At 39.8% G+C, this 23,684-nt stretch overlaps 1 long non-coding RNA gene across 1 annotated transcript in view; it reads left to right on the top strand.

Moving 5' to 3' along the window:
- Positions 1 to 18,861, top strand: part of LOC134421476 (uncharacterized) — a 40,309-nt gene extending 21,448 nt beyond the window's left edge. The window contains exons 3-6 of the long non-coding RNA XR_010028601.1: positions 326 to 429; positions 3,757 to 3,879; positions 17,756 to 17,920; positions 18,669 to 18,861. This is a non-coding gene — a long non-coding RNA (uncharacterized LOC134421476). The remainder of the gene's footprint in view (positions 1 to 325; positions 430 to 3,756; positions 3,880 to 17,755; positions 17,921 to 18,668) is intronic.
- Positions 18,862 to 23,684: the final 4,823 nt, after the last annotated feature.

Genomic DNA, 23,684 nt, shown 5'->3' with positions numbered 1-23,684 from the left:
ATGGGTTTGTGTGGAAAAGTCCACATAGCTGTGCTGTTGTTTTCTTGCAGCAGTCTGACCTTAATGAACTCTGGCCTTAAGCTCAGACTCTGACAACACACCGAAACATAATAATTCTTGAGGGTGAACTTGCAATTCCACCCAAATATTTCTGCAGCAATTTGTCCCTGGGACTTTGCATGAATCACGTTCAGCCCAAGTACTCACAGCTGCAGGTGACAGAGCACAATGGCTGACCTCTATCAGGTGAGTTATACAGCAATGATGTTCTCATGTGATGGTGTATTTACAATTTATATTTATTTTTATAAATTAATTATTACAGAGCCTCTGTTATTTTGCCTGTTGGTGCAGCTATGAGAGAAATGCAAGAATTTTCAGATTTCCAGCTGAGATTTCCTACAGGACCACAATGAACTGGACCTCAAGGTAATTAGGCCAGTATCCTAAAAATGAGAGCAGAGGGCTGGCTCTCTGTTCTTATTGAAGGAGGGTCTCCTGGTGCTGTGTGTGCCTGGCTCCCAGCAAGGATGTGCTGATCCTTGCAGTGGTAGCATGTGCTCACAGATCCACAGAGGTCATCACAATCACCACCTTTTAAAATTACCTTGTGCTTCAAAATACTAGAGCAAATACCCTAGTAGGAACCTTTTTGCAATGTAAATACAACACCAAAGTTAGCAGTCCTGAATGAGAAAATCATTTAGCTAAACTTTCCCTGGGAGGGATGAAATTCTCATAATACAGGATCTCCTAAGTGCATTCCTTATCACCCAAATGTTTACTTCCCATATCAATGAACATTTCCAGCCTCACAAGCAATTTCAATAGCATTTTCTCATTTTCTGTCACACAATTGACAAAAATATTGATTGATATCTAATGCCAGGTCAACCTTTTCACTAAGTTCTCTGCAACCTCATTATTCCCAGTTTTTATGACTTGTCATTAGCTTCCCATTAGCCAGAATCTTACCTTCCTTACCATCCTTGTGATGTTCTTCAGCTTAAACCACAAAATCTCACGAGATGGATCAGTTTCATTGGCAGGACACAGAGAAATCAGATCTGTCATTTGCCCTAAACCCACAGACCAGTTCTTGTGCCCAAAGAAAGGCAGTGCCATGCTTTGCCACTACTGCCCTTGGTGAATCGATCGTGTACTCCATTAATTACATGTCAGTGATTTTAATAAGTCATTCATTAAAACTATTTTAAACCTGTATGGTGTTAAATAAGACTCAATTCATATATCAGTATCCTATATCCTTCTTTTAGACTCAAACTTCCAGTGTCAGGCTTGGGGAGAATTTAGAATTTCCACAAACTATGCAGTTCACCTGCAGACTTAACAAAACAAGTTTGTGTTGTGGGTTTTCTTCTTGTTCCTGTTAAATTGGCCTTTTGAAGACTAAGGGCTTGTGAGCTTTGCATGTTAAAGGCTAAACTCTTGTTATAGTGAAACTGATTCTTTTAGGGCTTGAGGGAGTTTGAGGGAAAATTGGAAAGGAGTGACAAGGAGTCCTTGTGCAAGTCATTCACCTTGTAGAGCTCTAGGCTGAGAGAGCTCAAATGCTACTCTACTTAACAAGCTCAAAACCAACTCATTTAAATAACAAGCACAAACTCCACTTGGGATCCACACTGAGGCATTTGTGCATTCTGCAGCCTGAACTCCTAAACAACATTATTTCAAACAAAAAAAAAGGAGTAATTCCTTTTTTATAGTGGTAATTCAGGGATCAAGTCTCAAAAGCATTTGAACATTTCAAGGACTATTGCTATACTAAATTGTTCTTAACTACAAGTATTAAACTTTAAAAAGAACTGAATACTGTTTTCAAATTCAAATTATTAGCTTCATGTCTCACAAGGATAATAAATCTATGCATATTCTTGTCACTTTAACAGAAAGTACAGTATTTGTGCTTTAAAGTTGGAAAGTTAATTCTTGCTTACAAGTGATGAAGACGATGTCTTGATGGCTCAGAAATTATACACAAGAACAAAACCTAAAACTCCTATATCCAATGCTGATCTATTGAAAATATTTTGCAGAGTTAATACTTAAATTTCATGGACAAAAAATATGCAACTTGAATCATTAAATAAAAAGGTAATCAGATCTGGCCAATGAAGTCCTTTGGTTCAGATCTTTGTGAACTGGAATGTCCCACCAAGTGCTGCTACATATTTGTTCTATCGTTCTATCATTTCTCAGGGCTTTTAAAATGCCAGAGTTAAACTTCAGTGGAAGTGCTGGCAGCTGGTTTGGACACCTCTTCATATTTAAAAAGTTTATCATTACTAAAACCGAATGCATGTGAAGGAATATTTGCTAATGTTCACAGGACTTTGCATTTTGAACAAAGATATTTATCCATAGGACCATTTAACTTCCTGTTAGAAATTTAGGTATTTCACTTGATCACAGTCAATTTTGAAGATTTTTAGATCATAAAAAAAGGCAAGATGCTAATTTTTTCTACTTTTAAAGGAAGAAAAATATATAATTTAGAATGTGTCCTGTGGCTTCTAAGATGACAAATTTTACAGAACTCTCTCTTTTAAATCAACTAAGTTCATAATTTTGTTGGTTTTGGCAGAATTTTTGATTTAAAAGTGATTTTTAAATCAATTTTTAGATCTGAATGATATTCTTACTCAAAAGTCACATCATATTGAAGAAACAAAAACTGAACAAAATCTCCAGAGATATCGTAGTTCCTATGATGACTTTTAGAGTAGTCATGTAAAATTGAAATTTCATTAAGTTAGAACTAGGCACATCCCTTTTAACTGTTGTACAATGATGAATGGTGCAAGAAATATATGCAGGTATAATGTAAATGTATAACTTAAGGCAGAAGGAATAGGTAAGAACTGAAATGTCTCTTTTCAAACTCAGCTTCAACACAGTCTCATTTTTCCTTATCAGTTTTTCAAGCTAGTTTTGGACAAGTCCTACAATTAGTGTACAGTTAAAGCTCCCATTCAGGCAATGGGAACTTTGCCCACTTCCAGGAGTACAAGCTGCAGCACTTGGCCCTAAGGATTTAATATAGCTCTAATGACTCATTATTGAATGTTTAGTTTAATAACAACTGCTTATTAAGTGTATTAATCTCAGCTGATGAAAGCAAAATTATTTAGTGAAAAGCTGTTTTTCTTTACATTAGTGTGCAATTATTTAACTGAAAGTTTCAAAGAGACACATCTAATTACAGGGCTGCTTTAAAAGTATTTAAGCATCAGTTATTAAAATATCATTTGAAATATGCCTATGGACCTCCTGAAGTGTTGTTTAAAAGCAAAATTCTGGTTTCAGGTTATTACTTACAATAGGTTTCCTTTCACTGCTTACTAACTTCTTACAAAATCTGCTTAATGTACAGGATTGAACTGTTTTCTGTAAAACAGAACAAGATGCAAGAATCTGTGTGTGCAGAATATCAGTCTATGCTCACACTGAGATTACTGACTGAAAATCAAAATTAGTGATGCACATTTAGAAATCAAGAATCCTTTTGCTGAATTGGCATTTATGGGGAAAGCATCTCTGAATACTAAAAGAAGTCTGCCAGTCAGTTCTCTGTAATTAAATAAAGACATTTATCTGGAGAAAAACTAATTCTGCTTGCTATTTAGCATCTTCAAATATTTGCCCTCAAACTACACATACTTGCCTATAAGAAAATATAAAAATTATCTTGGTTGTTTACTTGTGTTTTAGTCACCTTTTGTTTTGGTTTTTTAGAGATACTTGTCCCTCCATCATGTGCTTCCAGCAGTTTATGGATGACAGATAAGCAGTGCTCAGGAGTCCCTGCCAAGCTCTGTACACCTGACAAGTATGAAAAGGACACAGAAGGTATCTTTGGTGAGTCACGTAGTGTGTCAAAAGTCTACTAGAATTCTAAGACACGTAAGATATTTGGATAAAAGGAGGCAGAGCCCTGAACAAGCATATGGATGAGTGGAGCCAAGTACTTTTCCAGCAACTTTATCCTGCAAAGGAAGGGTGATGTGATAGAGGTGCTCATCTGCTGAACCTGAGCAGGGACAGTAGGAGTCAGACAGTTCCCAGCCTCTGAAAAAATTCTCTGCCCTATGGCTTAGACATATAAGAACTGTCCTTGCTGAACTATTGAAGTGCAGCTTTTCAGCCTTTCACACACGCAAGACACTGACTGTGCCATGCTGGCTCCAGCCAGTCCTTCCCTGGGGCTGGAAAATTCCCCAGGGATGCTCTGTGCTCCTGCCATGGCTGTGGGGTGTGCAGGGCTTCTCCTGGGCTGGAGCTGGTGTGGTGGGAGGGGGTTCTGAGCTTGGCATCTTTTATACCTTCAGGAAGAGGAATTTTCCTGCTCTGATGCCCCTTCCTGCAGATCCACTCTCCAACTCCTCCACACCCAGCCAGGGGACTCTTGGTCAAATGGGCTCACCCTTCCACCCTTCCTTCTTTCCTCACTTGATATTAATGTTGTCATTCTTTCTGACTCACACAGTAATCCTTTTTGTCCTCTCTGCCTTCTGCTCCTGATTTCTCCTGGGGAATCTCTGTCCTCCTTGCTCAGGGCTCAGGTTGGGTACTTATGTGCCTCCAAGGTCAGCACACAGCCTGGTTGCTCCAAACACAGACAGGAGAGCTGTGGATCAGGAAGGAGTGCAGCAGAGCTGCAGGCTGGCTGGAGTACCTTCAGTTAGAGTTAATTAGCCATAAACCTCCCCAGACTGCTCAGCCTGGGGACAGGCTATTGGCTTGTTCTTTAAGATCTCTTGTCATGCTGTCAGCTTTGTGTAAGTAATGACTAAACTGCAGAAGCTCTGAGACTGCTGTCTCTTTCACAAGCTGTCTCCCTGATTCACTTTGCTCAGGCCTCCATTTTTGCATCCGTTTGTTTTTCCCTACTGTAGCAGGATTGCACGTTGCCCTGTGCTTGTATTGCTCCACCAGTGTCAGGGCATCAGGCTCTGACAAGTGTCAGAGTTATTAGTGAGGCTGCTGTTCCTGCTAAAGAGAAAAGCAATGATGTGTCACAGCTCTCATCTTTTACTTTGCCTGGATCACCATCTCTGGAGCAAGCCCTCCCCTCAAGTGACAGGTACAACGCTCAGCTACACACACATGGCATTTTGGACTTATTCTCCCCAAGCAGAATAGTCACAATACAAACACACAAAAGATTAAATATCACATGTGAAAATTTCAGGGTTAATTTTTCCAGTCAAAAAATAGCAGACCATAAATACAGATCCTTTTCTGTGGAGAAGAGCTAATATTAAAGCGGTGACCAGTGCAGAAGGCTCAAAAATTCATTGTGACTCAAAGGCTTTGGTGGCTTTAGCACAGACATTCTGGATTCTAAGACTCTATAATATCAATTTAAAAGTAAACTTCCTTATCTTATGATCTAATTGTGGATTTATAGGATTTCCAAACCTATAGCTGCATCACTAGACCCGGGGAAGGCTTCTTTGAATAAAAACAAGAAGCAGAGAAACAAAACAGAACAAAGTTTTTAGTGATATCATCAAACACTTGCTTTCCCAGTAAATAATGATTAGCCTTGTGCTCAAGGTTGTCAGGGGAAGAGCAGTTGGTGTTGAGGCAGCTCCATGGCAGGTGTGCCTGGGAGCCAGCTGTCAGACTGGAACCACAGTTGCATTCTATTTCCTTCCTCCCAAAAGTATCTAGACACACGAAGGCAGTACTTCCAAAATTACCAGATGCTAGTTTGCAAGAGATGTGTCAAAAAAAGCCTGTAGCACAGTGAAAATTCAGAATTATGGGGGGGGGGGAGGAGTGCTCCACACTCCCTTTGCCAAAGCAGCCATTCTGATTCCTTGCCTTTTGTGTCCTGGCTCTGCCTTTGGTGCAAAAGGACTCAGAGAAGGGAATGGTGAGAGATTTTCAGTCTCCTATGAAAATCCTGACCTAATCACAGTGCTGGTGCCTCTTTGGAGCCCTGGAGCAGGATGGAAGGGGCTCTTAGAGGTGGTTATGGGCAACTCCTCGGCAGGAGGAGCAGAGCAGCAGGAGGAGTCCTGGTCCCTGCTGTGAGACCTAAGTGGGTCTAGCACAGCTTTCAGAGTCTCTGCATGGGAACCCAGCAGGGGAATGGCAGCAGCTCTTCAACCCTCCACAGGACATTAGAGATGAGTACTGAAAAATACTAGGAAATCACACAGGAGTACTTAAATATTACTTGATCATTAACAGAGTAATTACATCAGTGCTGCTCATGGCTGATGCTGTAATTTAAGAGGTTTCAGCATTTTCATTATAATCAGTAGCAGTTACTTCCTGTGGTTCATTGCCCATAAAATGTTAACCATTGGGGGAAAAAAAGGAGACAGAGACTTTGCCATGATGGCAATTAACATCCACTGTGGTGCTCTGCCTCCCTGAGCTACAAATCACTGGTGGGCTCTTCATCAGGTTTCAGGGGGCCACACAATGCACTTTGGTTTCTAAAAGCTTGTAAGAGAGGCTCTTAACGAAGATTTTTAATGGAACCTGTTCTGAGGAAGTAGGATGCTTTTCAAGTAGGCCTATGTCTACTTTTGTTTCTCTTTTCACCAATATTTTAGAGACAAGGTTCTGTGTTTACTGGGTTATGTGGGACATGCAGTAGTGCTTCTACAATAACATACTCAGCTGCTGTGCAGAACACATTTCTTGAGAGGCTGCAATTTCTGACCTAAGCATATAGAAAGGGAACTATCAAACTCTACTTCCATCAAAATGGAACTTCAAAAAAGTTATCACATATGAATTTATGTAACAAGCTCTCACACATTTTGCAAATGGGAATGTAAATGATGGTTCCCATATACCAACCAGATTGCCTGATTAATTAATGCATTACAAGGGGAAAAAGTTTTATGTTTAAAGCAAGACTGGGTGACTACCTCAGTGCATTAGTTTTTATGGTTTTGATCTGATCTGGGCAAAGAATTACATTCAATCAGCTTGAACTGTTTGTATTGATCTGCATAGAAAATTGGGGGGGAAAAGATATATTGTCTCACTCTAAGCTTTTTCCTGGTTTTATTTGCTTTACAAGAGAGCAATATTTTTCCATGCACAGATTGAGTGCAATGACTCTGTAAAACTGCCCAGGAGGCTTCTGCAGCACCATTAGAAATGCCTTGTCTCTGCTCAGAAGCTGCAGAGAAATACTTCAGAGGAGATGGGGTCCCCTAGAATATTATTCCTACCGTTGCCATGATGCACAAGCACTTTAAATTCACTTGAAATAATTCTGAGATGTGGTGACTAATGCAGGAGTGTAGGGAATTTCTCCCCTAAAACATTCCTTGCCATATGTATGACTGCTTTAGAAATCAAATCTTTGGAAATCGTTTCAGGTGAGAGAATTAACATTAGAATTATAATTGTTGGGTTTCAATTTCATGACACACCAGGGGGTTTTTTCCCTTTTACTCCTTTTTTTTTTTTTCCTGTCTTTCTTGCTTTCTGGGCTCCAGTTTTCTAGGAGCATATTGTGATTGCCTTGAATTCATCTGTTAACTGAAATTGCCCTCCAATCAGTGAAAGAAACAGTTGGACTCAACACAGATATGGGCTGGGGCACACAAGGAGATAATTTGGGAAGTAACTGTGACTTAGGCTGGAGCTCCTCCTGTTTTCCCTTCACTTGCATGAGCTCAGGAAGATGTGGGATGCAGTGTGTTCTCTCAGCCATTCTCAGGATGCAGCTGGCCTAGGATGCCTTAGCAGCCTGGGTTACTTTGCCCTGCTTTGGAGAGGGTTTCAGTGGCTAGAAAAGATCATGTGAGTGAGAAACGATAGGCCAGGCATGGAACTGAATCTGTGGCACTCTCCCCAGAAAGCCCAAGCAGTGAGAATTCACAGACCATTTATGCAACACTCTTTGCATGAGAGCAGAGGTGAACCTTCCTGAGAATATGAAGGAATCTCCCCCCAGCTTAATCCATGCCATCGAGCTGCTGTAACTGAGAAGGCTGTTTGCTCCCAACTGTTTAACTTTGCCACATTTTGTACCACCTGCAATGACATTTCATTACTGCGGAGTGACAGCAGCAAAACCACCATGCAGCTATCAGCAGGAAAGGAAATTAGTGATGTTATGATTAACAAAATAGCTTTGACTTAGCCAATGCTGGGAAGACAGGCTCCAAAGGAATCAAATACTGAAAGTATCAGGAATGAGCTATCAGCACCACCCTGTGGTTCCCTTGTTCTGTTTCCTCCTTGTGTGGGTCAGAAGGGAAAGGATGAGGCCAGGCAAACTCCAAAGGAAAAGCTTTGTTCCAAAATCCTTCTGGATTTTGGCCTCTGCTGTTTCATATGGCTGATACAAAAAACTTACTTTTCTGCCCTCATGACATGAAAGAATTCCAAAAAGATATTCAGAAAAGGCAGGAGGTTTTGTGGGACTTGAGGCAATAATGAATATGTTCACAATTCCAGGGCTGTGGGTTTGATTCCAGAATGGGCCATTCACTTAAGAGCTGGACTCCACGGTCTTTGTGGGTCCCTTCCAACTCAGAATACTCAGGTGTTCTATAACATCCTTGTCTGCAGCCAACATTCTGCCCAGTCTTCTTCAGGTCTGCAGCTCTTTAAATGGTTCCCACAGGGCACTGCAGTCTGACAGCAAGCTTCCAGAAACACAACTTTAATTTAGTCTTGGTTCTGCCATGGATTTTACAGGTTTCCTCATTCTTGTAATCTCTGATTCAGATAATTAACTGAAAATGGATGTAAGTGTGGGGAAAAAACCCTCTCCTGTGAAATTCAACATGTGCAACAAGTCCTGTCATAATTAGAGTGGTTTGGTTGTGCAAAGCAGTACACAACTGCTGTCCTTATTTTAGCAGTGTCTTCATTAAGGTATCAAATTAAGAAAAGAACTATACTAGTTGCATATCCTTATGGTGTAATTTTCTCTTATACAGTGACTACTGATGAAATTTCAGCTAAGTTAACGGACTCATATGAAAACAATAAATGCCATTCAAGAAGATATCTATGAGGCATCAACAGATGTGAGGCTATCTGTGCCTCTCCCTGTACAGCTGATTAGTTAAAACAATCAACAAAATACAGACTGAACTGCCATACTGGATGTTTTTGTTAATAAGGAGGAAAAGTCCCTGTATATATAGGTTCACTAAAGGAAATTCAAATGTCCTTTCATTTTCTTCTTTCATTAGCAAGTCTTTCAAGGATTTGACTTCTTTCTGTAGGAAGTTCTGGTGATACTGGCTGCATTTCCCTGTCTTTTCAGAAAATCAAACAGTGACACATAACTAATAACTTATATTTAACATCCCCTAAATGATTGATCCTTTCCTTTTGACTGGATTGTGTGAGAAAATCCAAGTAATATATTTTTTCGAAATACGTACTAAGTTTTAGGATGCGTGTGATCACCTGTAGTACAGGGTGTGGTTACCAAGTCCACTCTGGTTCATTGGAACATAAAAAGAACACTGAAGGTGAACTCCAACAAAACATCTACAGCTGACACTCAAAAAATGATCAGACAATCACAGCCATGGCAAATTGCATCATTGGACCAGCCTGCAAAAAAACATGTTACCTGCAAGTATTAAGCAGGGAACAGCTGGGATCCCAGAACATCCCATTCCTCACCATAAAGAACAAAGGAATCTGTACCAAGTCATTTTTATAAAAGTTCAGGTTTCTAGAATTGCTTCCTTCACACACCTCGAATTTGTTTGAGTTCAAAAGTTTGTTTGAGTTAGATAATATTTAGGGCAGTGTTGTGGGGGTTTTTTCCCACAAGGAAAGACTGAGAAGGAATCTGTGTAGGAGTGTGTCGAACTGAGCGATTAGTTTAATACTGCTGAGATTTTATTGTAATATTAATGATGTGTTACAGTGCCTAAGGTCCTGGATAAGCATAATTTATTATTTTTAATCTGAATAAGTAAATAAATAGAAGAATAATAGGAGAGGCTTCTTCCTTAATCTTGTCCGTATTGTGGCATAACCACAGTCATAATAAAATTCAAATATTTTGCATAAGCTTCCCATTTAAAACTCTGTTGATCAAAACTCTGATTTCACTCAAACACTAAGAAAAACATCAAGGTGATGAAATTTATCACCAAAGTGTGTGCTTCCACTCTACTAGTTTAATATGAGAGTAAGGAAGGGATTCAGGACACCATATGGAAATGCAACTACCTACTTCCCTTGGTTACAAGATGCTGACTGATATTTGAATCTTGTTTGAGCAGCAAACCAGTTATGTGTATCAAAATCAGTAATGTCCTGCTTATTTTATTTACACATTTTAAGCGCTACATTGCTTCCTTCAAACTACTGCATATCAGCTTTTAAAGTGTTGTAAAAAGAAATAATTAGCAGTTAATCTAGAAAAATAAATCCAACTCAAGGTTTACATTTTTCCATGTTTTCTAACCTTAAATTTGTGGGGAGAAAATTACTGGTTTCTTGTTGCTATAATTGTATTTTAATGTGAGTAGAAAACGTCTGGCTGTTCAATGTCATCTATTTTATGTGTTTAGAAAATCTCCTGGGCATTTTGAGTGCAGGTGTAAGTAGTGCAGATGCTGAGCATGACCTTCTCTGTATTTTTCAGAAGCATGGAATTTTGGGATGTAACCTGATCCCTTATTAGGACAGAAAAAGTAAAACAGCGATTAGATCAGAAGTAGTTTTACAATTAATTTCATCATAGAACTGGGCATGTTTATAAAACCATATTAATTATGTGTAGGAAAACAGCTTTTGTACACTCACTCCTAAGGCTTATTCAAGTGAATGCCATGTTAAAACCAGCCATTTAAATCTGAGGGGGAAAAAATCGACATAAATACTTAAAAAGACGAAATACTTTAGTTCATGATGCTGTATTCTACACACAGCTTTTATATTGTTTATTCTAGTGTCTCAATTTCTTCTTCAAGGAGAATTCCAGTTGAACCTGTGAGAGTGCTGGCCACCTAAAGGTGAAAAATGAACAGATGTGAGCCACCAAGAGAGCTTTTTGTCAACAAAAGTTGGTCAGTTTAGTTAAACTGGTTCAAGAACACCAGTGGGAATTTCAGCAGATCAAGTTGTTCTCTGTTTGGGCAGAGAAAACCATCACCTGTTTAAATTGGTCACATTCCTCAGTTTAAGGAGGGTCTCTGTCTCTCTGGTTTGCTTTCATTTTTCTCACCTTTGGAGAAATTGTCTACTGAATTTCCCTTTCCACAGAGCTACACCATGGATAAAGGATGAGGTACTGCAGGAGTATGCAGGGCTATAGAGACCTAAGCTTGCATTTATACATCTCCTTGCTGTATGATTCAGATTATTACAAAAACTCTTTCTTTTAAAAAATGTTCTTTTTCTCTATTTCCCCTGTTCTTTTCCTTTATGTATTCCATGTGCTGAGGAATGATGCCACATCCTTGCCCCACACACACAGTGCTGTGTCTAGAGTGAGATCAGAATTTCAGTTGTGCCCAAAAGTTACATTTTCTGTTATTATTTCATACATCTATGCATGTGGTTATCTAGCCAGCTGAAACCCGATTCTGATTGGGGTTATTTTTCTTTCTCTGTCCTTAATGGAAAGATGCAAGGAAGCAGCTTTAGACTGACTTTCAGAAATGAGTCCATCTTACCAGCAATTAGTGTTCAGCTGAATTTTGCCAAAGCTGCTGTAGTTTGAGGAATATGAGATGCTACAAAGCAGCCAGATGGCACATGTCAAGGGAAAAGGTGGTGGGGGGCTCCTCTGGTCAGGTGTGCTGCTCAGCAAGTACATAGGATTTTGAATGGAGGGGTTTGTATCATTCAGATACATTTGCATTGATTCCCTCTGGAGCTGAAAAAGAACCAACCAAAATTTCAGTCAAGAATGTAATTCCTCTGTTTGGGGAAGCTGGGCTCTAATCTTGACAAGGTTTATTTTAGAGCTGCTTATGCCCAAATCCCAGTAAGGATGATGGTACCCTTTGATGAGTGCTACAGGCTGGATGGGAGGCCCAGGTTCAGTTTGGGGGTTTTTTGTTGCAAAAGCTCCCTCTCCCTTACCAAATATGAATTACTCAAGTATTGCCACACTCCAGGGTGAAATCTGACTCTCTTGAATCTTCACCTGCCCCTGAACCAAACACATCAGTGGAGTACTTTGACTCCAGCAGCTGCAGGTGTTTGCACTTGCAGAGAGAGGAGATTATTTCCTTCACAGAAAACAAGAGTTTATTGAGTACTCCTGAATTAAACTGTAAGTCCAGCCCACACTGGGTGCTGCTGAAGGGTGCTAAGGAAGCACCAGGCTCTGTACAGCAGCTGGGCTTTCCTCCCTGCTGGCTGGCACCAGCTCCAGGGAATGCAGAAAAGCAGCTGAGGCACAATTCCATTCAGCTTGCACTCAGAGCCACCCAGTACCCTCAAGAGGCAAACAGCACTGACAGTGCCTGGCCATGTGTGGTTCAGAATCACTCCATTCCTTCAGATAAACAGAGATTTAAAGGAATTTCCTATTCCTCAACATAATGAAGCCAAGCCTACCATACTCTGTGCTTTCCAGAAACATGACAGTGGGTTTTCCTAAATCAGAAGCACAGAAGCATGTGCAATGTCGTGGTGGTAACTTCCACTGTTATCCATCCATCTGAGACTCCCAGAACCATTTTGCATTTAGTGAGAAAAAGCAAAGAACCAGTGCTTCACTTTGTTATCCTCTTTTCACCTAATTTTCTTTTAAATTTCATTTTCAAGCCTTCCTGCATTGCCGAGAAGTATGTGTCAACAGAGCAGAATTAAAAAGGTGACAAACTGTGAAGAATTAAAACTTCTAATTTAACAGATGAGCAACTGCAAATAACAAAATCTCAGACAAACACAATTTTAATGAAAGGTGACATTCTGGAGACAGGAAGCTTTTCCCCTCTCTCTTCATCATGTAATAACAAATTAGTTTAGGAAGCCATACAATAATGCTGTGAATGCAATAACAAATTCATATCCTGTGCTGTTAGTTTTGTTTGCTTGTTTGCTTTCTGAAACCATATATGACACTTCTTTGGTAATAGTATATTTTCTGCCTACTAAATGTGTCAACATTTGTTCATGTCTGGACTTGCTCTCATTCTTATTATGATCAGGTACAGCTCATATTCCTCACCTCCTCAGTGGAGCTTTACATTCCAGCTGCTGAGGCATGAGGGGAGGGCTGGCTCTGCAGCATTCTTTCTGGAGTTTTCTAGCACCTTGTGATGTACAAAACTGACTGCATACATGCTGGCCACTTGCTTTTAATGAAATTTTCCAGTGTTACAAACATCAGAAGGAAAAGTAAACATGGATGTAGATTAACATACTGAACAAGAGCAGTCCTTTGCTGCTTTTAGGAGGGCTACATCCAGGCCAACCATTAACCAGAGTGGGTTCCCTGAAGTCAAGCCAAATCCATAACCAATACAAAGTAATGAATCTTTGTACCAGTTATTGACTAGCTACACTAATTGATGTCAATTTGGGATTTTGGCCCAATCAAATGTATTCTACCTGTTTAATAAATGAATGCAGAACTCTGAGCACACCCAGCAGTGGTTTAAAATGCCAGCAGAGTGTTAAAAGCTCCTTTTAACTAAACATCACTGCTTCCCTTACTCCAAGGGTGTAGTTTAGATCAATGGGTTTTATAGGCAGTTCACCTGCTCTTGGTGAGCATCACTTGGATGCCTCTCTGAGGATCACACTGGAGTAAGTTTTCAGATGTATGGAATTAACCTCAAGTAAGCACAAAGAGAGGCTGAATAACTTCAAATGACTTCATAACAAAATATGTGTTTGCTCCACAGCAGGTGGTCACCACATGTAGTTTTAGGAAGGGCCTAACTTAGAATGCATTCTCCTATTTGAGGTCACTGAAACAACTCTTTTTGTCCTACTGTGCCTGAAAGAGTAAAGAATATCAAGGATTTTCTCAAATTATTATTAGTATGTGAACCAAATAACAAAATTTTATCCAGATTCCATGAATGAGATTTCCAGCCCAGTGCCTGGGAGTCTTCCCCAACAGTTCAAAACATGTATGGTATAAATTCCCCCAGATAGCAGAGAACCCTAATTTTTACCTTTTCTCTACTCATACACTTGAAAATAACTCTCTCCTTTATTTCCATACTCATGGCATGTGCCACAGTAAATCAACCAGTGGGAATCTCTCACATGCACCTCTGCCTTACTGGGTATTAATGAGGTTTTCCATTTAACTTCCATTGGGGAAGGATTTCAAGACTTCAGCATATGGGACTTGCTGTTTAAACTGTTTACAGGTGACACTTTGGCTCTGGAAATGTAAAGTATATATGACAATGGGGGCTGTTTTCCCATTCCCCACAGATGTAACCCATCTGTGATTAATTGTGTATTTTATGCAATCATCTGAATTTAAAGCAAAAGCCACAACTTACACTTTTCTCTCTTGAGACATAAAATATGTTACAGCATGAACCAGCTGTATCTTTTTAGACTGCTGCTAAATTTCATCATAAGTTAGTCTGTTTTATGCATGTTTGGGGAAAAAGGACTAACAGTTAACAACATTGTAGAATAAATAAGGAGCTGGGTGGTCATTTTGCTTAGATTATGCCTGATAATTGAAATGCCAGGAAGTATTAGCAAGCAAATATTGGCAATTATTTGAAGAAAAAGCTTACAGGCGTCCAATGTAGAAAAAGGAAAATTATCACTTACAGCTTCACATTAAGTCAAATGACAGCCATTTTTTTTACATCACAGTTGAACTAAACACAAATATTTCTCACAGCAGCAGTGGTCTGGACTGTTACCTCATCGTGCTGACTTGGTACAAGCACAAATCAGAGAGAGACAAACACTTCTCTAATAGTTACATCAAAGAGAATTAATGATTCCGAGGAGAACATGAGAACTCCACAGTAATATTTTAATTTTAAGATAGTCAGCTGTCTTTGCACACAGGGAAAATTAATGTCAGGACCATTCCTTAAGAAATTAATGACACTTTGTCAGAAAGAAGAAAAGAATAGATATCCCACTTGTTGCTGCTTCCTTCTGTTGCACAATATATTAAATAATAAACCTGAGTATTAATTCAACTGGGACAAAGTATAATTTAGAAATTATGTATAAATTAATGCATTCATTTAAATTTAGGGGAAAACAAAGATGCTACAATGCAGAACCATCTGTACTGTGCCATATGTCAGGTAGAAGGGCAAATAAAATTCAAGTAAGATCATTAATAATCTTTCTGGGAATAGTTAAAATTTTCCAACATATTAGATTACAGAGATCATTACATTTTTTAAGCAGGAACATACTGTTGCCATTATTTATGTGTGAGATACAGACTTAATGGGGAATATGTCACCTAATTAAATATTATTACAGTATTTTATGAAACCTTCCCTATTATTTAGAAAATTTATAAGCCTAAGCCTAAGAACAAGCTATCCAAGTTCCTAACTCTCTTAACTTTTACCTAAAGGGGAAATAGGAGCCCAAGTATAATTTAGGATGTGGAATCCTTGCAGGAGATGTTTCTCAGTCTGAAAATTCTAAAGGTGAGTGATGCAAGCCATGAGGACTGCTCTTTTTTTTGTTCTGGGGACTCACAGAAAACTTGGAAGCAAGCAGGATCTTGCTGTACAAGACCTTCCTAAAAATCAGGTCTGTTCACTATGGCTAAAAATAGAAAGTGCCCTCACTTTGATAAAGGAATCCTCAGAGAACCTGAACAAGGCAGTCAGGCTGCATGTCTGCACAAGTTCCTGAAAAGAGTTGTGGGAAGAAATCACAAAAAGTAGTTTACAAGCACCTGCAGAAGGTAAGACAGAATCACAATGAGACCATTTCCAACCCAGGCCCTTGCCTGCCTCAACAAGGCTCTAAAAAGTGGTGTAAAATATCCAGTGAGGAAAAATCGAGTTTGAAATCTTCTGCATTGTCATTAGCATCAGGTTTCCATTGGTTATTTCCTAACTGATGCATTTTAATGTACTGGAGGCTTTCCCAACGATTTTTTCTTAATCACAAATATTTTTATTCCTTTATAAAAGGTCTGTTCCTGTTTTATTCATGCACATTCAGCATTACTAGTTTCTAGTCTCTCAAATAAACCATGTTTCCATCTTTAATTTTCATCTCAAGTAAATCCCCCCAACTATAATAATGACTCTATAGCTCATCTTTGAATTTCACTTAATTTGCCCAGACATTTATCTCCAATGAAGATATCCCTACATCTAAAAACCCACAGAAAAGAACCTTATTTTTTTTGCTCCATGGCATAGTGACTCTGCACGCTTCCCTAACTTTGCACTGCTAAGCTGCAAAATCATTTCTAATTTCTGATCGTTATCTCCCGGCACATTGGTAGTGCTGTGCTGTCCTAGATCTCTCCCTCCTACTGAATTTCTCTTCTGTTAATTTCCTCTAGATTTACTTTAATTTTCAATGGCTCTAAGGCATCTAAGGCTTGCCTGTTATTTTTGGCCTATACTTTAAACTCTTTTTAATTTGGTTTGGGTCTCTGATATTTGCAACTGATCACAAGTTAATGTCATCTATGGATTTCATAAATTTTATCTTTTTGTCATTAATTTTATTTTCCTGCTCTTTTTAAAAGTATAAAAAACTGACGCAAGTATCCTTGTAAGAGGAAACTAATAATGAGAAACTTTCTGGTGACAGCCTGCACACTGCCACTTTATCATTCAGTGATTCATCCTTCTTCAGGATTCTAATGTATATACTGCATGTCCACACACAGAGCAATTGCTGTGGGTGCACGTTTTCAGATCCATGGAGAATCAATGTAATTCATGTTACACCCATCGCGCTCTCCCCAGTGCCTAATGCTGTTGTGTGTTTGCAAGGACAGCACTGGAGCTGCAGCAGCAATCCTCTGTGAGCCCAAATCACTTCTTGTTTGTGTCTTTAGATCATCAGGGGCTTCAGTCACTACCCTACAGAAACTCACTGTGGGATGCCTGATTCGCTGTGACTATTGACATTCAGAGCTGGTGGTGTGTGGTATTTTCAGGGTTTTAATATGGCAGGAAGGAAATTAATTTGACTTCATGTTCTTGGAAGTTAATTAATTATTATGTTGTATTGTATTGTATTATATTATAGAATGCTATACTAAAACTGTATTAAAGAATAGAGAAAGGATATTTACAGAAGGCTTAACAAGATACTAATGAAAAACTCCTGACTGTTTTCAGAGTCCCAACACAGCTGGACCATTATTGGTCATTAAGTAAAAACAACTCACATGATACCAATCAAAAATGACCAGTTGGTAAACAATGTCCAAACCACATTCCAAAGCCGAAAAACATAGAAGTGGATCAGATAATTATTGGTTTTATTTTCCTCTGAGGCTTCTCAGCTTCCCAGGAGAAGAAATCCTGGCAAAGGGATTTTTCAGAAAATATAACAGTAACAGTGGTGAGCTCAGGACCAGAGTCAGATGCTCTGAAGACAAAGACAGCAGGAAGTTCAGCCCCAGAAAAATGGGTATTGGGAGTTGAGCATTGAGCAAATCACAGTATCAATCTGCAGCTGTGACATGGAGGGACAGCAAAAGCTCCACTGCACCTAAAAGCTGAGGTTGTCAGGCATTTGGAATATCGCCCCCTGATGAAATTGTCTAAAGAGCAAATTGGTTTCCAGTAGATTTTCAGAGCAATCTTATAACCTACTTTCCCTGTCTTTTTAGCCAGATAGAGATGGCCACAAAACTTTGTGGTTAAAAACAGCTGACAAAGCACCAGCCCACAAGGGAGTTGCCAGCTCTGGAACATGAGATGTTGCACTAGCATCCATTTCCCACCTCCTCCAGAAAGAAGAGACAAGGGGAGATAGAAATACAGGACTGCACCAGGTACTGGTCAGCATGGTGAGTTCAGCACCCCAGGCTGAGGGTCCAGCTCTCAGCCTTGCAGCAGGGACCTCCTTCCCCTCTGCAGGGATTTACTGGGGGTTCCTGGCTCTTCCCGCCCACCTGGATCCTGCTGGGAGAGAGGAGTGGTTGCCCTTGAGTTGCAGGACAGAGTCTCAGTTTCTGAAACAAGAGTCAGGAAGGGCTGTGGAAGTGAAGTCTTCATGCTTATTACATTCCTGGATATTTCATGAAGTCCTGGGAATAGAGATATTTTAGAATTTAAAGTGTCAGTATCAAAGGTTTGCTCCATCTATGTAGTTTCTCCCTAGTGTTTATTTTATCTAACTTGGAGAAGCAATTTTGTGTTCTCCCTCTGAGTGTATATACATGTCTATATATAAAAAATGCACATATTTATAAAATACATATATACTACTTCCCTTAGTTTGAAAATGTCATTCCCTGTGGCCTTACCTCTATTACACACATCATTCATTAGATTATGAAAACCATTAATGTCAGGCAGCAGAACCAAAGGAATTCACTAAGGGAGCACCATTAGCATATCAAGTAGCTATTTCTCAGCTAAATATTCCTGACAGCCCTCATTACAAATGATGGATGGGCTTTATAAGAGGTAGTATTTCCAGAAGAAAATAAAATCTCAGCATTCTACCACATGTGGCCCAATAACTAGATATCATTTTTTGACTGTCTGTTTGCATTGCTTGCCTTTTTTTTCTTTCAGAATGAAAGAGTTGTAAAACTCACAAACAGATTAACAGCATAATTCAAAATTCATTAATAATGGTGAGCCTAATTCAGCCTGGTTTCTGAATTCTGCACGTGCTTCAGTCATGGGATATCAAACACTGTGTGTCATCCAGCAGCCTGTCAGAAATAAAAGGACATATAACTGAAAAAGCAAGTAAGGCTGGCTTTTAAAAGACTGTGTAATGCCAAAAAATGTTATGAGTTGAAACCGAACATTTTCTGAGGTAAGGAATGCAATTTTAAAAGAAAAGGATTACTGTAGCCATGTGTTCAGAATAGTTCTGACAGCACCTCATGGAAAATGGGCACAAGGAGCCACAAGCAAGCACAGAGGGCACCTGAAAACACCCTTGGGTGGGAATGCAGACCCCAGCACTTCTTTAAAATGGAACAGGAAATAGTTGCAAATTTTCTGCTGCGCATTTTCCTGTAAGTGCCAGTAGTGGGGGCCCTCTGCCAACAACAGATTTGCCCCCTACACCTCTTTTAGTTATTTCATATACTGATTTAAGTTAGGGGTTTTTTCCAAATACTGCAATACAATTTGTCTAGCATGATTTATTATCAATACTGCTAAAATTTCATGGTTCTCTGACCCTCTAAATCTGAAGTGATTTGACTTCAATGAGGCAAAGTACTCCTTTGCAAACCAAATTATGAAACAGCAGGGTATTTATTTTATTATTATTCAGAAATGAGCTTTATTGCAGAATCGGGAAATTGACTGGACACCTACTGCACAATGGTCTCCACTGCCACATGCTGATGAGGCAGGAGGATGTTTTCAGTCAGTTTCTTTACCCAAATTTCACTTCTTCCTGTTAACTTGTTAACTCCTACTTGTTAACCTTTTGCAGGTGTTTTTTTCCCACTTTTATTTATAGAAGGAGTTTCACCAATAAGGGAAAGAGGTTCATTAAACAAGCCATTTAAAAACAGAGAGAGAGAGAAGCTGTTCCTTAGAAAATTCCTAAAATCATTCAAATAACATTTCTTCAACTCCCCAAGAAGCTTTCTTCCTTCCAGGTCCCTTCCAATTCAGCATATTCTGTGATTCTGTGACTGTATAATTCTTTAGCATCTGAATGCACAAGTTCTGAGGTGCCAATAACACTCCTGTGGTGCTTCCAACCAGTCCAGGAAAGAGACATGAGGTTTTTTTAAAATGTCTCAGCACTTTAAGAGCTACTTTCATTGGGATTTTTTCTGTTCAAACTCTATGAAATGTTTTTCTTCATGTGTGAGACTTCAGAAATGCAGAGTGCTCATCTCTTGCAAATGAGTGCTCTAAAGCAAATGAAATTTGCCACACAAATATTAGAGGGCACAAAATAAATTCTCACCTTTGACAGCCCTGTCTGATACAATTATAAGCAATTATAAAATCATTGAAAAGCAGTTAGCTGGCATTTGCAACATTGTAGCACAGGAGTCCTGGCCAAGATGTGTATTGAGACATCTTAGATTTGAATGGAGTTGTAATGAAATACAATGACAGTAATACTTACTGCTATGAAAGCACTAAATTGCTTACCTCACACAATTAATTTCAACGTGATATTAATACAATGCTGGTATTTATTATGCAAAAACAAAACTGTAAAAGCATATTTTTAGGACAAACTCTGAATATTTTTCTTCAGACTACTTCACATTCTAGTATCAACAGCTGTATTTATTGGAAAAAAGCTCCCAATATTACCAGTTAGATTGTGCCTGGGCCAGTCTGACCCTCGCTGCCGGGCCAAAGGCAGCAACTGCGGTGTATCACCCCAGAGATACCTTGGCTTGCTGGTGGTTGCAGCTGGGCACTGAACAAGTCCAGGCTTGTTAGGAACCCCGTTTACCTCAGGAGGGAAGGCTTCAGGCGATGGTGAAGAGAAAAAGGAGATGGATTCTGCTGGAGGGTTTAATGTCCAGAGGTTTATTCCATGGTTACAGAGGTCTGAACGTGAGGAACTGCTCCAACAGAATCCAGACCGCATGGTCTGATGACCTTTTTAAGCTCAGGGACAGGGGGAGGGGAGGTACAGGTGAGCCACCAACCAGGTGAGAGGGGCAGGGTCTCAGGGGAAGATGACACCCAGACAGCCCAATGACCCCCAGGCCTGAGTGGCATCCTTTGAACTTGACCAACCACACGACGCCTTGCTGGAATGTTCAGCCTGATTGACAGGACTCACTCAGCATGGGGGCAAGGGGGAAGGGAGAGAGGTATAGGCACACCTGGGGAAATGACCTGGAAGGCCAAAATGGGACATTACAGCACACCACAACAATATTTAAATAAAAATGAGCAATTGCTCATAGAATTTCAATGCAGGAAAATCAACCCTGCCACGTGTAGTTTCTGAAATGTTAGTTTAAATATTCAGTTCTCATCAACCAGCATGAACAATACATCACAGCACACTTCACAGATTATGTAACCTGTCAAGTAAGAGTAAATGTATTCATTGCTTTAACTTTATTAATTATGTCCCAATATATTAGTATATAAATTCTCATAACTCTCACTTCCCAGACCATTGTTTATGCAGGGATTTAGATACAAAGATATGATATATCCTAAGAATTTAGATTTGAGAATTCAGTCAGTAAGGAAAAACCTTAGTGTTCCTTAGTTAGGTACCACTTCAGAAGTCATTCCACTGAACTGTAGGACTCAACAGGTCTGGAGCAGAACGTGCTTAAGATACACCAGAACAGTCATTGGCCTAGTTCTTACACTGGAAGGATTTTCCTGTGCTCTTCTTCATGGTATTTCATTTATTTATCATTTAATTTCCTTATCTGCAAAAGAGGGACACTAATGCTGTCTTCTTTTGTAAAATGTTGTCAGGTTTACATACAGGAAAAATATTAAACTCAAATCCAGAAATAGTTATAGATTAGTAGGTTGATTCTCTTTGTAACTCTTGAAGAGCAGAATAGCAGTTGTTCTGAATTATTAAGGAAAAAAAAAAAAAAAAAAAAAAAAGAGAAATCAGACTTGTTTCTTCTCCTTTTAAATTCTTATGGATCTTTCCACAAGGAGTGGCTGATGATTCAGCCATCACCATGCTTCTGGACCTCAGTCTTGACAAATGTCATTCACACTGCATTTCATTCACAAGAAAGGTAGAAAGTATATGGATATTTTCAATATACAGATATTCCTACAACAGAGAAATGTACAATAGTTCTGAGTTAGACTCGAGAGTGTACAATGACTTACAGAATATTTTCAGGTTGTAGTGTATTGTTTTAAATTTAACACATTAATAAGAAGCAATAACTGGAAGGTCCAAGATTTCACAGGTGTAAATCAGCAAGCAGAACAGTTTATTTCCATTGCCATCTCAGGCTGCTTCTTTCCCTGACCAGTGTGCTCACACAGCAGCCGTGGATGTGAGCAGGGGCACTCAGCCTAGGGGGTGCCTTTATTGCAGACAGGCTGGAAGCAGGGCAGTGCCTGCAGGTCCCTGGGCCCCCCTCCCTGCACCCCCTGCTCTGACAGCCAGTGGGCTCTGCTGACACACAGCACAGCCCAGGAAATGCTGGATGGCAGCGCTGCCAGTGGCACTGACATTGCTCTTACATGCATTTACACCTGCACAGTGAATAAAAACAAGAGCAGCTCAGACATAAGCGGCATGTTTACACATCCAAGCAGCAGGAGCCTGTAACAGATGAGCAGACTGCCTTCAAGCCAGCCCTGCCCATTGTGGTGCTTGCTGCGAGGATCTTCAAGAGATGCTGTTCCTGTTCTCTCTGACTTTGGCCCCCCCAGCCATTTAATCCCAACTGAATCCTTTCCCACTTGTAGGGCTGACTACTTTGTGCTCCAGAGACACACAGCTGCAGCAGATCTCAGGTCAACAGGCCAGTTCCAATCAGCATTTCACTTCCACAGTGTCTGGTGCAGAAACAAGGAAAAGTAGCAGATATTAAATGCCTTATATTCATTTGCATTTGGGAAAACATGCAGTGCAGCTCCAGAACACGTAATTTTCTTCTAACATAATCTAGGTCACTGGCTGGGTCAGAATTGTTCCCAGCTTATTCCAATGTCTCTTTTACAGGTGAGAGTGTGCCAGGCAATATCAGGCTCTGCTATCTTGACATGGTATCTTCTTTGTGGGAGGATATGTCAAAATAGGAGGTCTAAGTCTCTGCTGTGAATTCTCCCCCGTTGAGAAAATGGCTAACAATTTTCTGTACAACATTTCTGTGTTGCTTTCTCTCTCTCAAGTTTATAAAACGTAGACATGTATTAGAGCACTCAGAAGCACTGCTTTTTAGGAGATTCCTATTTCTTGGTGAAGTTTTTCACCCTGGCAGTTAGTCAGGAGGAAGAGTAAAGAGCAACTTCAGGGTGCTTCTAGTGGAATAAGACAAGAACTATAAAGAGGAATAAAGTAAAGGAGATAAGAGATAAATGTGAAGGAAAGAATGATAGAATGAGGGAAAACCTGGAAAACAGAGAAAGACAGTGACAAGTCTTGGTAGGGATTCACAAGGAAAAGTTGAAAATTTATATGAAAGAGAAGAATGTAAAGGAAAATACTACAAACCATGGCAGGGGGTGGGCAGGGAGAAAATAAACAAAAAGTGGGAGAACTATATGAGAAGGGACGAGTAAAACAGTAATAAAGGTTTCTTCCAGACTGGGTTCTGTAAATGAGGAAAGGGAAGAAGACACAGAGAGTGATCGTGCACAGACTGAAGAATGGTCTGGGAGGCAGGGACACAGTGCTGCCTTCAGCAAATACACAGTGCTCTGATCCTGGGCAGACACTGCCCAGAGCCTTTACACTTGCCTGGAATAAAGCTTCAGGCCAGATGATGGAGAGCAGCTAGTGCAGGTACCAGTTATGTATGATCTTCCTTTAACTGCAAAAGGTGACAATGCACAGAGGGTTGACCCCCTGTACAGCACCTGAGACTGCAGCTGTAGAAATCTGGTAGCCTGCCTCACCAATTAAAAACTGAGATTATTTCACACTTC

The sequence above is a fragment of the Melospiza melodia genome, chromosome 8 (genome assembly GCF_035770615.1).
Source record: "Melospiza melodia melodia isolate bMelMel2 chromosome 8, bMelMel2.pri, whole genome shotgun sequence".
In the NCBI taxonomy this organism is placed as follows: Eukaryota; Metazoa; Chordata; class Aves; order Passeriformes; family Passerellidae; genus Melospiza; species Melospiza melodia.
This window is presented reverse-complemented; position numbering and strand designations above follow the sequence as displayed.